The 15,987-nt window shown below is 34.8% G+C and overlaps 1 long non-coding RNA gene across 1 annotated transcript; it reads right to left on the bottom strand.

Annotated features, from left to right (window-relative positions):
- Window positions 1–9,884: 9,884 nt before the first annotated feature.
- Window positions 9,885–15,086, bottom strand: LOC117274379 (uncharacterized). The gene is made up of 2 exons (XR_004504487.2): window positions 14,337–15,086; window positions 9,885–10,178 (listed from the first exon to the last, which is right to left on the bottom strand). It is a non-coding gene; the product is annotated as an uncharacterized lncRNA (long non-coding RNA).
- Between the last annotated feature and the right edge of the window lie 901 nt (window positions 15,087–15,987).

Genomic DNA, 15,987 nt, shown 5'->3' on the forward strand with positions numbered 1-15,987 from the left:
TGAAGTGTACTCACCTCCATTGTCACTTCGGAGACGCTTTAGCTTTTGGCATGTCTCCCTTTCCACCATAGAATGAAATTTCTTGAAAACTTGAAACATCTAATCTTTGGTTTTCAAAATATAAACACATAATTTTCGTGAAGTATCATCAATAAAAGTAACAAAATATTTGTTACCGCCCATCGATTCAATTTCCATTGGACCACAAACATCAGAATATACCAAATCAAGTATATTCAATTTTCTTTCGAACGATATCTGAAATGAGACTCTATGATGCTTACCAAATAAATAGTAATCACAAGGTTTTACCATTGTACCTTTAGCATAATAAATTAGTGTTTTCCTGAAAAGAATTTGCAATCCCTTCTCGCTCATATGACCCATCCTTTTGTGCCTCAAATTTGCAGAAATCTCATCTTGTGCTGTGTTCAATTCACCTTGACATATTTCTGTATTTGTCATGTACAACGTGCCACGAGCAACTCCCTTTTCAATCACCAATGATCCCTTGGTGAGTTTCCACTTTTAATTTGCAAAATAGTTTTTGTATCCATCTCGGTCTAAAGCAATTCCTGAGATCAAGTTCATCCGCAAATTAAGTACATGTCGCACGTCCTTCAGAACCAATGTGCATCCGACATTTGTCTTGATACAAATGTCACCAATCCCCGGAATCTTTGAGTAACTTGTGTTACCCATTCTCACAAGACCGAAATCACCTGCTACATATCTGTAAAAAAGATCTCTTACCGGTGTGGCATGGTAAGATGCTGTTGTATCAACCGCCCATTCCGCCTCTGGACCTGATAAGTGCATGCATTCCTCTTCCTCATTTATAAATAGGATAACATTATCATTGTTTTGCACCATGGAGGATATGTTGTAGTCATTCTTCTGGCCACTAGTTTCACCTTTGCCCTTCCTTCGATTTGGGCAATCTCTTTTGAAGTGACCTGGTTGATCACAATTGTAGCAATTTCTAGCTTTTGATTTGGATCGATTTTTAGACTTCCCACGAGCTCCGGCTCTACCATAGTTGCTCAAACTCCTTTGATAACTCCTGCCTCTACCTTCTATGATGAGATCATGTCCTTGATTTTCAGGCTTCTTTCTCATCTTCTCATTGAGTAGAAGAGCCGATGTGACATCTTTCAACTCAATGGTAGTCTTACCGTGCAGGATAGTTGTTGCCAGATTATCATACGAAGATGGCAACGAGTTCAACAGCAAGATGGCTCTATCTTCTTCCTTGATTTTTACTCTGAGATTGGCGAGATGTGTGATTAGTCCGTTAAACATATTTAAATGTGATAAGAAATTTGTACCTTCACCCATGTGTAAGGCGTATAGCTGCTTCTTCAGGTACAATTTATTTGTTAGCGTTTTGGACATATATAGGCTTTCCAACCTTGTCCAAATGCCACGTGCGGTGTCTTTATCAATGATGTTACTTACCACATCATCTGATAAGTGCAACCTGATTGCACTAGCAGCCCTTTTATCCAAGTCAGCCCAATCCCCAGTTTTCATGGTATCAGCCTTTTTGGTATCACCATCTAGTACCTTGTGTAATCCTTGTTGGATGAGCAGATCCCTCATCCTTCTATGACATGTTAAGAAACCGTTATTTCCGTTGAATTTTTCTACCTCGTACTTTACTCCGGATTTTTTTTCCACCAAGTATAGTACTACCGACAGTGAATAGTACTTCAGTGAGCGAGCAGAACCTGTGCTCTGATATCTGTTGTTGAGAATAAATCCCCTACAAAAATAATATTCACGGTAACAAATGCGGAATAATAACGTAGCACCGAGATATGGTAATTAACAAGAATAAAAGAGTAACAACGACACCAAGAGTTTTACGTGGAAAACTCTTTTGAATAAGGGAAAAAACCACGGCCCCAAGAAGAGCAGCTGATATCACTATAGCAAGGAATTTTACACTTTGTAGGTCCGAGTAAAATACTCCAAAGACCACTAAAATACTCAAAATAAATAACCCTCTTTTGATATTCCCACCTCACTATAATATAGTCCACACTCTATTTTTCTTACAGACTATTTTCTTATACCCTGTCTGTGAAACTTCACTCTTTCTTTCTAACTCTCAAATATAGTTTTCCTCTGAGATTGGTGTGTAAAATGAGAAGCTGAAGGCTTCTATTTATAGGAAGAAGTGTCTTAACCAAAATCAATTTTGGTCAAAAATGCGTTTCGGTGCCAACTACTAATTTTGGCATCTTGCAAATTTTTCTTCTTCATTACGGGAATGGACCTCACAATCTTTTTCTTCTTCATTATGGGGATCCACCCCACAATCTCCTTTTTTTCTTTGTTTCATCATGGGGATGGATCCCACATAATCGTGTATTGGATTGTTGAAATTCGAACAACATGTTTATATTTGAAATTTAAAGTTGTAGTGAAGAGATTGAACTACTGCAAATTCGAATTTTTGAAGTTACATTTGAAAGATAGAAGAACTTCAAATTTGATTTCTGAAATTGCATTGAAGAGATTCAACTACTTCAGAACCAAATGGATACACTTTATAAAATTTTGTACAATATGAATATAACTTCAATGGTGACCCCAAAAGTAAGTATATATGAAAAAGCCCGAGCCTTGAGTTTAAGAGTTTAATCAATTTCGTTGGAATTTCACATAATTCAAGTGCAAATAAAACGATGTGACCCAAGTCCAATCGATAACAATATTTTGATATATTCCAACAATAATAAGCATATGCATTTATAGCATATAATAATACTAATTAAGTAGAAGTGATAAAATATAGTTACCTTGAATTTCATATCCCAAGCTTGATTTTTCTTCTTCTTTTCCTTCTCTATCTCTCTATTTTCTACCTATCTCTCTGTCTCTCTATTCTATTTATCTATCAAACTTGAATTGATTTCTTCTTCTTTCCCTTCTTTTCCTTCTCTATCTATATATCTATTTAATCTATCTCTATCTATCAAGCTTGAATTGATCTTCATTTCTCAACTATTTTAAGGTTTTGGTTTAAATGCTCATATTTTTTCATATGGTGTCATTGATAAACATATACTCATACTGGTTATAAAAATTCTGCATTAAGATCCACCTGTGCAGGGGCGAATTTATAAGGGATATGATGGAGTACGTGAACCCATGATTTTTCTGTAAAATTAGATATTTTATGTATGTATCCTCTAAAATTGGTATAATAATAACTGTTGGACCTCATGCTCCTAAAAGATTGAGTGGTGCACTTAGTTGAAGGTTGAGTTATGTAGGTAGATTTCCATGAGTTACGCATACGTAGGACTTTCAAAAGGACTTATAAAATACTGAAAATTATGGGATTGTTATTATACAAACAAAAAAAATCGATACTAACCTAATATGACTCCATTGATAAAAGTAGGTGTCTTATTATCTTGTAATCTCTTTCGAATCAAGACTTAAAAACTCACTGAAGCTAGCTATTTGTCCAATTGTAATTAGAATCCAAAAGTCATTCAAATGGCAGTGGAGAAGCATGATTAGAAGTGATCATATGGTCAGCTTACACAGGAGGTACCAGAACTATGGATAACCATCATCATATGAGTAGGCAGGAATTCAACAACAATAATGGTGATGGAGGTGCTACTCCTATATAAAGGAGATAAAATAGATACTGGAAAAAATTAAGTTCTAACCCTATATAGTAGACTGCTCTTAAAATCATGCATGTAACATATTGATATGGTATATGTATATCTGTTAGTGAATGGGAATGAGCTGTCGTCAAAGTTTATCTCAGCGTTAGACCAAGTGCAAATTAAATACGATAGTTAATTATGCTCCTGCTTTGGGTAATATTGCGATGAAAGTTGTAGTAAGAGTTTATATATGTTGAAGATTTATCTATTGATGTAGCGAAATGTTCATGATAATTTACGTTATTGTTATGAAAATAATTATACTGTGGATGTCTATTTATTATTTCGCTATAGATAATCTTCCTGAAAAAGATTATTCGTTTGGAGCTCTATTGAAGTTTATCTACAAGCAGCTGATGCAGGCAGGTTGTAAGCAACACAATGAAATGATTTGCAGCAGCTTCTTATTAAACACGCAGGTTGCAAGCAGCTCATGCAGATAGCTTACAAGCAGCTCAAAAAGCCTCGCAACTGCTTCCTTTTTTCTATAAATAGAGGAGTTTTCATTTCATTATATACATCAGTTTGAAGTTGAATAATATATCAGTTTCTCTTTATACTTGTCTTTACTTTATAACACGTTATCAGCACGAGACTCTACCATCTCGAGCAAATACTTTGAAAGTATCAGAGGTATGGACTTTCTTTTTCTAAATAATGTCAAATCTTTCTAAACTTAAATTTGTATCCCTGGATATATCGGGCAAAAACTACATGTCTTGGGTGCTTGATGCTGAAATTCATCTTGATGCGATGGGTCTGGCAGACACCATCAAGAGTAAAAATCAGGCATCAAATCAAGACCGTGTCAAAACAATAATATTCCTATGTCATCACCCTGATGAGGCTTGAAAATGGAATATCTTACTGTTAAAGATCCAGTCATACTGTGGAATAATTTGAAAGATAGATATGACCACCTGAAGATGGTCTTTCTTCCACAGACACGATATAATTGGACTCATTTAAGGCTACAAGATTTTAAATCTAATAGTGAGTATAATTCTGTTATGTTTATAATTATTTCCTAATTAAAATTATGTGGTGATAATATTACCGATCATGATATGTTGGAAAAAACTTTCACCAATTTTCATGCCTCGAATATGCTCCTGCAATAGCAATATCGAGAGATGGGATTCAAAAAGTATTCTGAACTTATCTCACATCTTCTTGTAGCCGAGCAACATAATGGGATATTAATAAAAAATCATGAAAGCCAACCTATCGGTTCTTGTCCATTCCCTGAAGCGAATGAGACGAACTTCCACCAAGCTAAGCGTGGAAGAGGTCGTGGCCCCAGTCGTGGTCATGGTCGTGGTCGGGAAAGAAACTCTAATCATGGTAATAGTAATGCACCAAAGAACCCTCTTTACCACCAGCAGTGAAAAAGAAAGAAACAAAAGCATGAAGCGGTGCAAGCAACAAATGCAGAAAATGCATGCTATAGATGTGGAGGAAAAGGGCACTGGTCACGTACATGTCGTACGCCAAAGTAGCTGGTTGAGCTTTATTAAGCCTCCCTAAAGAAGACAGAGAAAAATATTGGAGCAAATTTTATTTCTGAAAATAATTTAGACTTCATGCATTTGGATATAGCTAATTACTTTGCAGTCCCAGAAGGAGAAACAAGCCATGTGAACGGTGATGAATCTGTAAAAATGTAAATATTTTAATTTTTGTTATTTGTAGTAGATAGTATGGTTATGTAATTATTGTACATAAATAAAAAGTTATGCTTTGATAATGATGTTTACTATAATATATTTTGTTTATGTCATTTTGAAGAATATGGATAATCCTCAAATTATATTTGGATCAAAGACCAATCACGAATATATTTCTGTAATTGATAGTGGAACAACTCATGCCATATTCAAAGATCAGAAATACTTTTCTTATTTGCATAAGGAAAAGGCAAATGTTTCAACAATTTTCTGGTAATATAAGTTTGATTGAAGGCTCCGAAAGAGCCATTATATTTCTGTCTGAGGAAACAAAACTTATTATAGATAATGCATTGTTCTCCACCAAGTTCCGAAGAAACTTGTTGAGTTTTATAGATATCCGCCGAAATGGGTATCATGTTGAGACGATAGATGAAATGAATATGGAATATCTTTGTATTACAAAGAATGCTTCTGGCCAGAAGTGCATTGCAGAAAAGTTACCAACTTTATCTTCTGGCTTATACTATTTAAAGATTAGTACAGTTGAAACACTCAATCGTAAACCAGAAGTTTACTAATTCAAATATTTTTGTGCTTTGGCATGGCCGTTTGGGACATCCTGGATCAATAATGATGAGACGAATTACTGAAAATTTGAGTGGGCATCCATTAAAGAACCTGAAGATTCTTACAAATGATGAATTTTCTTGTGATGCTTGTTATCAATGCAAAATGATCACTAAACCATCACCAATGAAGGTTGGCATTGAATCCCCTACCTTTTTAAAGCGTATACATGGGATATATGTGGACCTATTTACCCACCAAGTAGGTTGTTTAGATATTTTATAGTCCTAACAGATTCATCTTCAAGATGGTCTCATGTGTGCCTACTATCATCTCGCAACCTGGCGTTTGCAAAGCTATTAGCCCAAATAATTCGATTAAGGGCATAATTCCCAGATTATCCTATAAAGGCTATTCACCTTGATAATGCTGGAGAATTCTCATCTCAAGATTTTGATGATTACTGTCTATCAGTTGGGATAAAAGTTCCTGTAGCTTATGTTCATACTCAAAATGGCCTTGTAGAGTCATTTATTAAACGCCTGCAATTGATAGTAAGACCACGACTTATGAAAACAAAACTGTCCACTACTGTTTGGGACCATACTATCTTGCATGTAGCATCACTTATCCGTCTCAGACCGACACATTATAATATATATTCTCTGTCATATTTAGGTTTTGGTCATGAACCAAATATTGTCCATCTATGAATTTTTGGATGTGCTGTATATGTGCCAGTGGCACCACCACAACACAGTAAGATGGGCCCCAGAGAAGGTTAGGAATATATGTTGGGTTTGAATCACCCTTTATTATTCGCTATCTTGAACCATTGACAGGAGATTTATTTACTGCTCGATTTGCAAGTTATCGGTTTGATGAAACTAACTTCCCACAATTAGGGGAAGAGAAAAAGGAAATCAAAAGAAAATTTATGTGAAAAGTTTTATCATTATCCCATTTTGATCCATGTATCCCTATATACAATCAGGAGGTCAATAAGATCATCCATTTATAGAATATAGCAAATCAAATGCCAGACGCATTTACTGATTTAAAAAGGATAACTAAGTCACATATACCTGCAGAGAATGTGCCTATCCGAATTGATGTGCTAGCAGTACCATCAACTAACATGAGAGCTAGTGAACCTAAAGCTCACTTGAAGAATGGTAGGACTTTGGGTTCTAAGGATCGAAATTCTCGACAGAGAAAATCGACAAATGATCAAAACGATACTATAAAGGAATCTCCTTAAGAGACCCAAGATCTTATTAGTTCTGAGATTCCTGAAGAAATCAATGAACCTGAGACTCTAGTGAGCGAGGAACTTTTAATAAGTTCTACTTGTGGTGGGATTAATTTAAATCGATCTGAAATAGTGGTGGATAATATTTTTGCATATAATATTGCACTTAACATTATGCAAGATAGTGAGGATTTTGAACGCCGATCTATCGATGAATGTCGACAAAGATCTGATTGGCCAAAATGACAAGGGGCAATTCAATCAGAATTGAACGCACTTGCTAAAAGAGAGGCCTTTGGACCAGTAGTCCAAACACCTGCTGGTATAAAACCAGTTGGTCATAAATGGATTTTTGTGCAAAAAAGGAATGACAAAAATGAAGTTGAAAGATACAAGGCTCGCCTTGTCGCACAAGGATTCTCACAATGATCTGGAGTCGATTATGAAGAAAAATATTCACCCATTATGGATGCAATAACATTTCGATATCTCGCCAGTTTAGCCTTACGTGAAAGGCTTGAAATACATCTGATGGATGTGGTTACAACTTATCTATACGGGTCACTTGATAATGAGATTTACATGAAAATACTTGAAGGATTTAAAATGTCTGAAGCAAATTCAAAATCTCGGGAAATATATTCAATTAGATTACAAAGATCTTTGTACGGTTTAAAGCAATCTGGGCGCATGTGGTATAATCGCCTTAGTGAATATTTGTTGAAAGATGGTTATATAAATGATGTTATTTGTCCATGTATTTTTATAAAGAAAATAGCATCAGAATTTTTTATATTTGTTGTTTATGTTAATGATAAATCTTGTTGGAACTCCAAAAGGCAATTGAGTATCTTAAGAAAGAATTTGAGATGAAAGATCTTGGAAAGACAAAACTTTGTCTTGGATTGCAAATTGAACATTTAGCATACTGGATCTTTATACATCAATCCATCTATACAGAAAGGGTATTAAAATTCTTTTACATGGAAAAAGCGCACCCATTTAGTACACCAATGGCTGTTCGATCACTTGAAGTGAATAAGGACCCGTTACGACCTCCAGAAGAGGATGAGAATTCCTTGGTCCTGAAACACCCTATCTCAGTGCAATTAGTGCACTTATGTATCTTGCTAATGCTACAAGGCCTGACATAACATTTTCTATTAATTTACTAGCAAGATATAGCTCTTCTCCTATACGGAGACATTGGAATGGTATTAAGCATATTTTACGATATTTAAAGGGAACTCTTGATATGCGTTTTTTTATGCTAACAAAGGTAGTGCAGATCTTGTTGGTTATGCAGATGCAGGTTATTTATCTGATCCCCATAAAGTTCGATCTCAAATCGGGTACGTGTTTACATGTGGAGGTACTGTCATATCATGGCACTCCATAAAGCAATCAATTGTTGCTACTTCTTCAAATCATGCTGAGATAATAGCTATTCATGAAGCAAGTAGGGAATGCGTATGGTTGGGATTAATAATTTATTTTATTCAAGAAAAATGTGGTTAGTAATATGATAAAAGATCCACAATTTTATACGAACACAATATTGCATGCATAGCCCAATTAAAGGGAGGATTTATAAAGGGAGATAGAATGAAGCACATTTCACCAAAATCATTCTACACACATGATCTTCAGAAAAATAGTGACATCAATGTGCAACAAATCCGTTCAAGTGACAATCCAGCAGATTTGTTCACTAAATCTTTGCCAACTTTGAAATACGGAGACTCAAATATTTGAAACAAGGTTTTCATCAGGGGAAGTGAAATACGCGCTATACTCTTTTTTTCTTACTAAGGTTTTTCCCATGGGATTTTTCTTGTAAGGTTTTTAATGAGGCAGCTAAAAATGTGTATTACTAAATATGTGTACTCTTTTTCCTTTACTAGGATATTTTCCACTAGGTTTTTTCTAGTAAAGTTTTAAGAAGGCACAATATGTTTTAATTAACAACCAAGGGGGAGTGTTATGAAAATAATTATATTGTGGATGTCCATTTATTACTCCGCTATAGATAATCTTTCTGAAAAAGATTATCCGTTTGGTACTCTATTAAAGTTTATCTACAAGCAGTTGATGTAGGCAGGTTGCAAGCAACTTAATGAAATGATTTGCAGCAGCTTCTTATTAAACAGTCAGGTTGCAAGCAGCTCATGCATACAACTTACAAGCAGCTCATGCATACAACTTACAAGCAGCTCAAGAAAAGCCTCGCAGCTGCTTCCTGAAAAGCCTTGCATGTGCTTCCTGAAAAGCCTTGCAGCTGCTTCATTTCTTTTTTAAATAGAGTAGTTTTCAGTTCATTATGTACATCAGTTTGAAGTTGAATAATATATCAGTTTCTCTCTATACTTGTCTTTACTTTACTGTCTTTATTTTATAACAGTTATATATATATATATATATATATATATATATATATATATATATATATAGCCAAGCTTACTGCTGCCTAGTATGTCCAATATACTCTAAAAGGTACGTCATATTGTCAGTGTATAGAAATTAAACTCTAAAAGTTTATTAAATATCATGTCACAACCCAGATTAGGACCATGACCGGCACTTAGGAGCTAGTACCCAAGTAAGTCTCATCGATATTTTATACAAATCACACAGAGTCTTTCCGATTTTAGGACCATCCAAAATTATCCTGTCTCATAAATCAATTATACAACCAACCAATATTCACCAAAACAAGTCATAATCTTCATCAACTAATCATTTCCAACACATAATATCAAATCCATCTTCAAACGCGAAAGGAAGGTCTAATACGAGTCACAAGTCAATATCAATGAAAGAATATTCATGACACTAATAAAAGTGACTAATGAAATGGCTCTAAGAGTTTTAAGGGAAAAAAAGAACAAGAGGAAACAGATAAACTCTTTGGCCACCGAAGCAATGCGGGCTCACCAGAATTTTGAACTCGTATGCTCTAGCTAATGAAATTCTCATCTGCGTTAACTGATGTATCTGTAAAAGCAAATATAGCATAAGTGAAAGCCAGCTCAGTGAGTAATAAAAAAATGTGTTTATTAAGATATCACCAGATTATATGGCGTATGACAGTAAACAAGTTTTAATTGCACATAAATATTATTGTAGTACAGATCAACTTATAGAGTAATGAAATTAATGCTTTCAATTTGTTTCTATTTCCTCTTAAGAGATTAGACTAAACGAATGCGTCTCGAGACATGGGAGCTGCCTTTGTTATACCATGAAAGAGCTACAATTTAAAAAAAATGAAATAACTATGCATTCCGACGATTTCCATTTGGTCGTTGAACAAGAAGGCCACAAAAATTACTTATGCTTAATCATTTCCAAGACTATACTAAACTTTATAGCCAAGTGAAGGAATGAGAAGATACAGAGAATTTTTTGCCGTCTATATTGATTGAATATGCTTTGTACAATCCTATCTTTTTATACAAGAAAAATGGAATCTATTCTATAACTATGCTAGATGGCACTACTCTAATAGCTAATGTATAACTACCCTTTGGATAATAATATAGAATAAAGAATAATATTTACGGGGCGTAGAAAAGTTATTTCTGAAAGCTTCCAGAAATGTAGACTGTAATTCCCTTCTAAGAAAAGTAGTTTCCGAAAGCTTCTAGAAATGTAGTATAATATGGCCAATATTTTGGTTAATGGAGTTCATCTCACACAAGTATAAGAATATTTGTAAAGTGTAGACTTTGTTAGCAATATTTTTTTGGGACCCAAAAATATTGCATTGTGTGGTGGACATCATTTGCACAAGTTGTATCTCTTCTTTTACACCTAAAAGGCCAAGACTTTTTTTGCCTATAAAAGGGAAGGTCATTAGTTCATTTTAGAGACACCAACAAGACTTGAGTCTTCATTTCTTGTTTCTTCCTTTTCTCTTTTATTAAGAGTGTTTTGTATGAGAGTTAAATGTTGGGAAGCACTTGTGTGAACCATTTCTTTGGAGTGATCTTGTGAGTTATTCCCTTAAGATATTTGAGATTAATTATAGTATTTACTCTAATTTTGTACTCTCTTTTGTACTCTTATTGGTATAGTAAAATTACTCATCTCCGCTTGTGGACGTAGGTCACTTTGACCGAACCACGTTAAATTTGTGTCTTCTCTATATGCTTTAATTGCCGTTATTATCAACTTGAATTGTCTTTGTTATTGTCATTATAACATTATTTGGCTAAATTTCGCACTACCCGAGTTCCCGATCCTAACAAATTAGTATCATAGCCGGATCTAACCGGGTTTGTTTCAGTAGCCAATATGACTTTAACAAAGATTTATGTTGAGAAATTTGATCAAAGTGCAAACTTCGAAATGTGGCAATTAAAGATGGAAGTTATCCTGATTCAAGATGGCTTAGATTTGGCGTTGCAAGGAAAGGAGAAGAATCCGGATAAAATGAGGGATGAGGAGTTTGCCGTCATAAACAAAAAGGCAAAATCATGTATCATCTTAAATCTCTCAAATGAGGTTTTACGTGAAGTTTCTATAGAAACCACAACCAAAAGCATGTGGAAAAAATTAAAAACTTTATATATGAAGAGGACGCTGGAAAATAGACTTTACCTGAAGCAGAAGTTTTATACAATTCGTATGGGTGAAGGTACCTCTATTTTCTCTTATCTTGACACATTTGATTCCATTCTTATGGATTTGAGTAACATAGATGCTGAAATTAAAGATGAGGATCAAGTCGTATTACTGCTTTGTTCTCTTTTCCCATCTTTTAAGCATATAAGAGATACTATACTTTATGCAAAGGATAATATCTCTTATAAGGATATTAAATCTATCTTAAAATCAAAAGAACAGATAGATAGTGATATTACTGGGGAAGCAAGTGTAACTCAAGCGGAAGTTGGCTTGTTTGTTAGGGGCAAATCCGACTCCATATCCAGATACAATAATTTTGAGTATCGTTATTGTCATAAGAAAGGTCACATTATTTCTGAATGCTATAAGCTGAAAAATAAAGAAAATCATAAGGAAAGGAAAAATGGGCATAAAAATACTGACACTGCCGAAGCAAGTGTAGCTGCTGATGAGACTGAGAGAACTATTTTTTTAGCAACTAATAATAGTTTCAAATCTAACAATGGGTGGATTTTAGATTACGGTTCATATCATATGTGTCCTAGCAGGGACTTGTTTTCTACATATGATTCAATTGCAGGTGGATTTGTCCAAATGGGTAACAATGTTAGTTGTAACGTTATTGGCAAAGGTACAATTCGGATCAGAATGCACGATGGTGTGGTGAGAACTCTCACCGGTGTTAGATATGTTTCTGAGTTGAAGAAAAATCTCATCGCTTTGAGAACTTTAGAATCCCTTGGGTGCAAATTCACTGGTGAAGGTGGAGTTCTAAAAACTTTTCAAGGTGCTCTTATGATCATGAAAGCACACAGATCTAGTTTGTTGTATACTTTATTGGGATCCACTATTATAAGCCTTACTACAGTTTCAGTATCAGACAACTTGTCTGATTTTGATGCCATTAAATGGCAGAGAGGGTGGAGCAAATTTACTATATCAGCCAAAATTAGGCCAAGGTGGAGATTTGTAATATGGCCAATAGTTTGGCTAATGGAGCCCATCTCACATAAGCATAAGCATATTTGCAAAGTTTAGACTTTGTTGGCAATATTCTTTGGGACCCAAAAATATTACATTGTGTGGTGGACATGATTTGCACAAGTTGTATCTCTTCTTTTATACCTAATAGGCCAAGACATTTTTGCCTATAAAAGGGAAGGTCATTAGTTCATTTTAGAGACACCAACAAGACTTGAGTCTTCATTTTTTATTTCTTCCTTTTCTCTTTTATTAAGAATGTTTTGTATGAGAGTTAACTGTTGGGAAGCATTTGTGTGAACCCTTTCTTTGGAGTGATCTTGTGAGGTTATTCCCTTAGGGTATTTGGGATTAATTAGAGTATTTACTCTAATTTTGTACTCTCTTTTGTACTCTTATTGGTATAGTAAAATTGCTCCTCTCCGCTTGTGGACGTAGGTCATTTTGATCGAACCACGTTAAATTTGTGTCTTCTTTATATGATTTAATTGTCATTATTATCAACTTGCATTGTCTTTGTTATTGTCGTTATAACATTATTTAACAAAATTTCGCACTACCCGAGCTCCTGATCCAAACATGGAGTCTCTAATTCCCTTCTGAACTTGAGTATATTGGTTTAGTAAGGCCAAAATATTCATTTCCTCTATCAGTCTATTTGAAGCCCAAATCGTCTGAAAGCTAGGTGTGTTTGACAAAGTGTAAACCTTTACTTTTAGAAAACCAAACGTAGCCACTATTATAGGTCTGTTTGGATTGGCTTAAAAAAAGTGATTTTTAAGTTAAGTGCTTAAAAGCACTTTATAAGTGATGGAATTTATTTTATAAATAAGCATTTACGTGTTTGGATAAAAGTGTTAAAACTTAAAATAAGTTGATGAAGTGTTTGGTAAACAAGTGTTGGTAAGCACTTTTTCTTGTTAAAATAACTTAAATATCCTTAAAGTTGTTAATATTATAAAGAAGATGATGACTAAAATATTATATTTTCCGTTCATAGCTTCAAATTCAGGGGTAACACGTAAATTCATTGAAAGATTTAATTTTAGAATATAGTTACACCAATTTAAAAAAAAGAAGGATTCAATGACCAAAATATTAAATGTTATGGAACAAAAAAAAAAGCCAAAAGAACAATATTTACAAAATATTGGAATGTATCAAACATTATTTAAAAACTATTGTTTGCCTCACGTTAAGAACTTCAAGAAATTGACAAATATTGGAGAATGGAGAAACAAATTGTATGTTGTAGGGTTTTTACTTAGGGGTAATTTTGGGATTAAGAATAATTATAAGGGATAAGAATATAATATCCTTAGTCAAAGCAATATGAATTTTAAGCCAATTTAGAAAAAGTTAGGTTTTCTAACTTATTGGTTTTGACTTTTTTAAACAGATTTTAACTTTTTTTAAGCTCATTTTTTGGTTGTCAAACATTTTCACAAGTTAAAAACTGCTTAATTAAGCCCATCCAAACAAGCTCATGTCTTCTCTTCTTGTTCATATCGATGGAGAGATCAATTTGCCAATGAGAGTTACCTGTATCGTCAGCAACACCAATACCCCTCCTCAATTTGGAGGGGGGTGAAAGAAAACCCAACGTATCCAAAAGGTTGTGATGTAAAGGTCCAGTGAGAGATTTCGTGAAGAGATCTGCTAACTGAGAAGTAGATCGGACATGGAGAGAGAGATAAGGCTGGCGAGATACTGTTGGCGCACAAAATGACAGTTAAGATCCAGGTGTTTCGTTGTTTCATAAAACACGGGGTTTTTAGCAATGTGAATCGCAACTTGACTATCCGATTGAAGAGGAACTGGAACTGAAATCGGAATTGAGAGATCTTTGAAGAGGCGAACCAACTAAGTCAACTCAGCCACAACGCGTCTCATACATCGATACTCTACCTCGGCAGAACTAAGGGAAATGGAGGTCTGCTTTTTGGACTTCCAAGAAATTGGAGAAGACCCAGGAGAGATGTATAAGCCACTCACAAACCTTCCCGTGTCTGGATATGTGCCTCAATCGGAATCGCAAAAAGCCAGCAACTGAAACGAGGAAGAAGAATTCATAAAAAGCCCTAAACCAGGGTCCTTAAGAAGATAACGGAGAACACGAAGTGTTGCAGTGAGATGTGGTGTCCGAGTGTCCTGAACATTAGAGCTTTACAGGATACTTTAGGAAGGGCAGGAAGCATTTGCAAATAGATATTTCTAACTACATTTCCTTTAGTTGTGTTAATGACATGTATCTGATCCAAATGACCTCTATCACCTATTATTTTTCTTACCATCCAAACTTGCCTGCTGTGAAATAACCATTTCACCTATCGGTTGTCCCTTTATGTAGTAAGAATGAATCTATTAGATCCATAACTTGTCAAGTTTTTTGGTCCTAGTAGGTTTTAGCCAAAGTTGCTTTGTTCCAAATGATAATATTTATGATTCAGACCCCAACAACCTTTGGACAATATACTTTGTCCCACACAACCAATGTTTTTTTTCTAACCACATTTGTACTAGACTATATCAGAAACCTAACTATGGTATTTTTGGACTCAAGCGACCAAACTAGGTAAAAAAAAAAAACTGGACACCATTATATATATAGCGCGGTTATTCACCGCGCTATACCTTAACGACACATTTGTCCGTTAAGGTATAGCGCGGTGAATAGCCTCGCTATAGGTATAGCGCGCATATATACCGCGCTATAGGTATAGCGCGCATACATAAATGTCGGGCCCACCAAAAATTCTTCTGCACTTAACTAACACACCAATAATTCATAGGGGTATAGCGCGCATATTTAAGGCGCTATACATTAAATAATTGTACCCCCAGACTGATTTTTTCTTCATTTAAGGAGTTTCAGGATTTTGTAAAAATCCATTAAGGATCCTTCAAGTCTTCCGAAATATTTGTTCGATAAGTTATTTTGCATTTTGTCATAATGTCCGAAAAGCAAAAAATTAGGGTTTCATTATATTGGGTGGGGGGAGGTGAGGTTGTGGTGGAGAATAACTCAGTACGATATAGTTATTATCCACAGTGTCATGTTAAGTTGTCACTTACAATGGAGTACGATATATTGGTATTGTTGTTATGTAAAAAAAATGAGTGTGAGTAAGCGTTCGGTGAATATTAAAGTAACCGAAAAATATCCATATTTTGTTACTTCGCAAGGGGTTGC

The sequence above is a fragment of the Nicotiana tomentosiformis genome, chromosome 6 (assembly GCF_000390325.3).
Source record: "Nicotiana tomentosiformis chromosome 6, ASM39032v3, whole genome shotgun sequence".
In the NCBI taxonomy this organism is placed as follows: domain Eukaryota; kingdom Viridiplantae; phylum Streptophyta; class Magnoliopsida; order Solanales; family Solanaceae; genus Nicotiana; species Nicotiana tomentosiformis.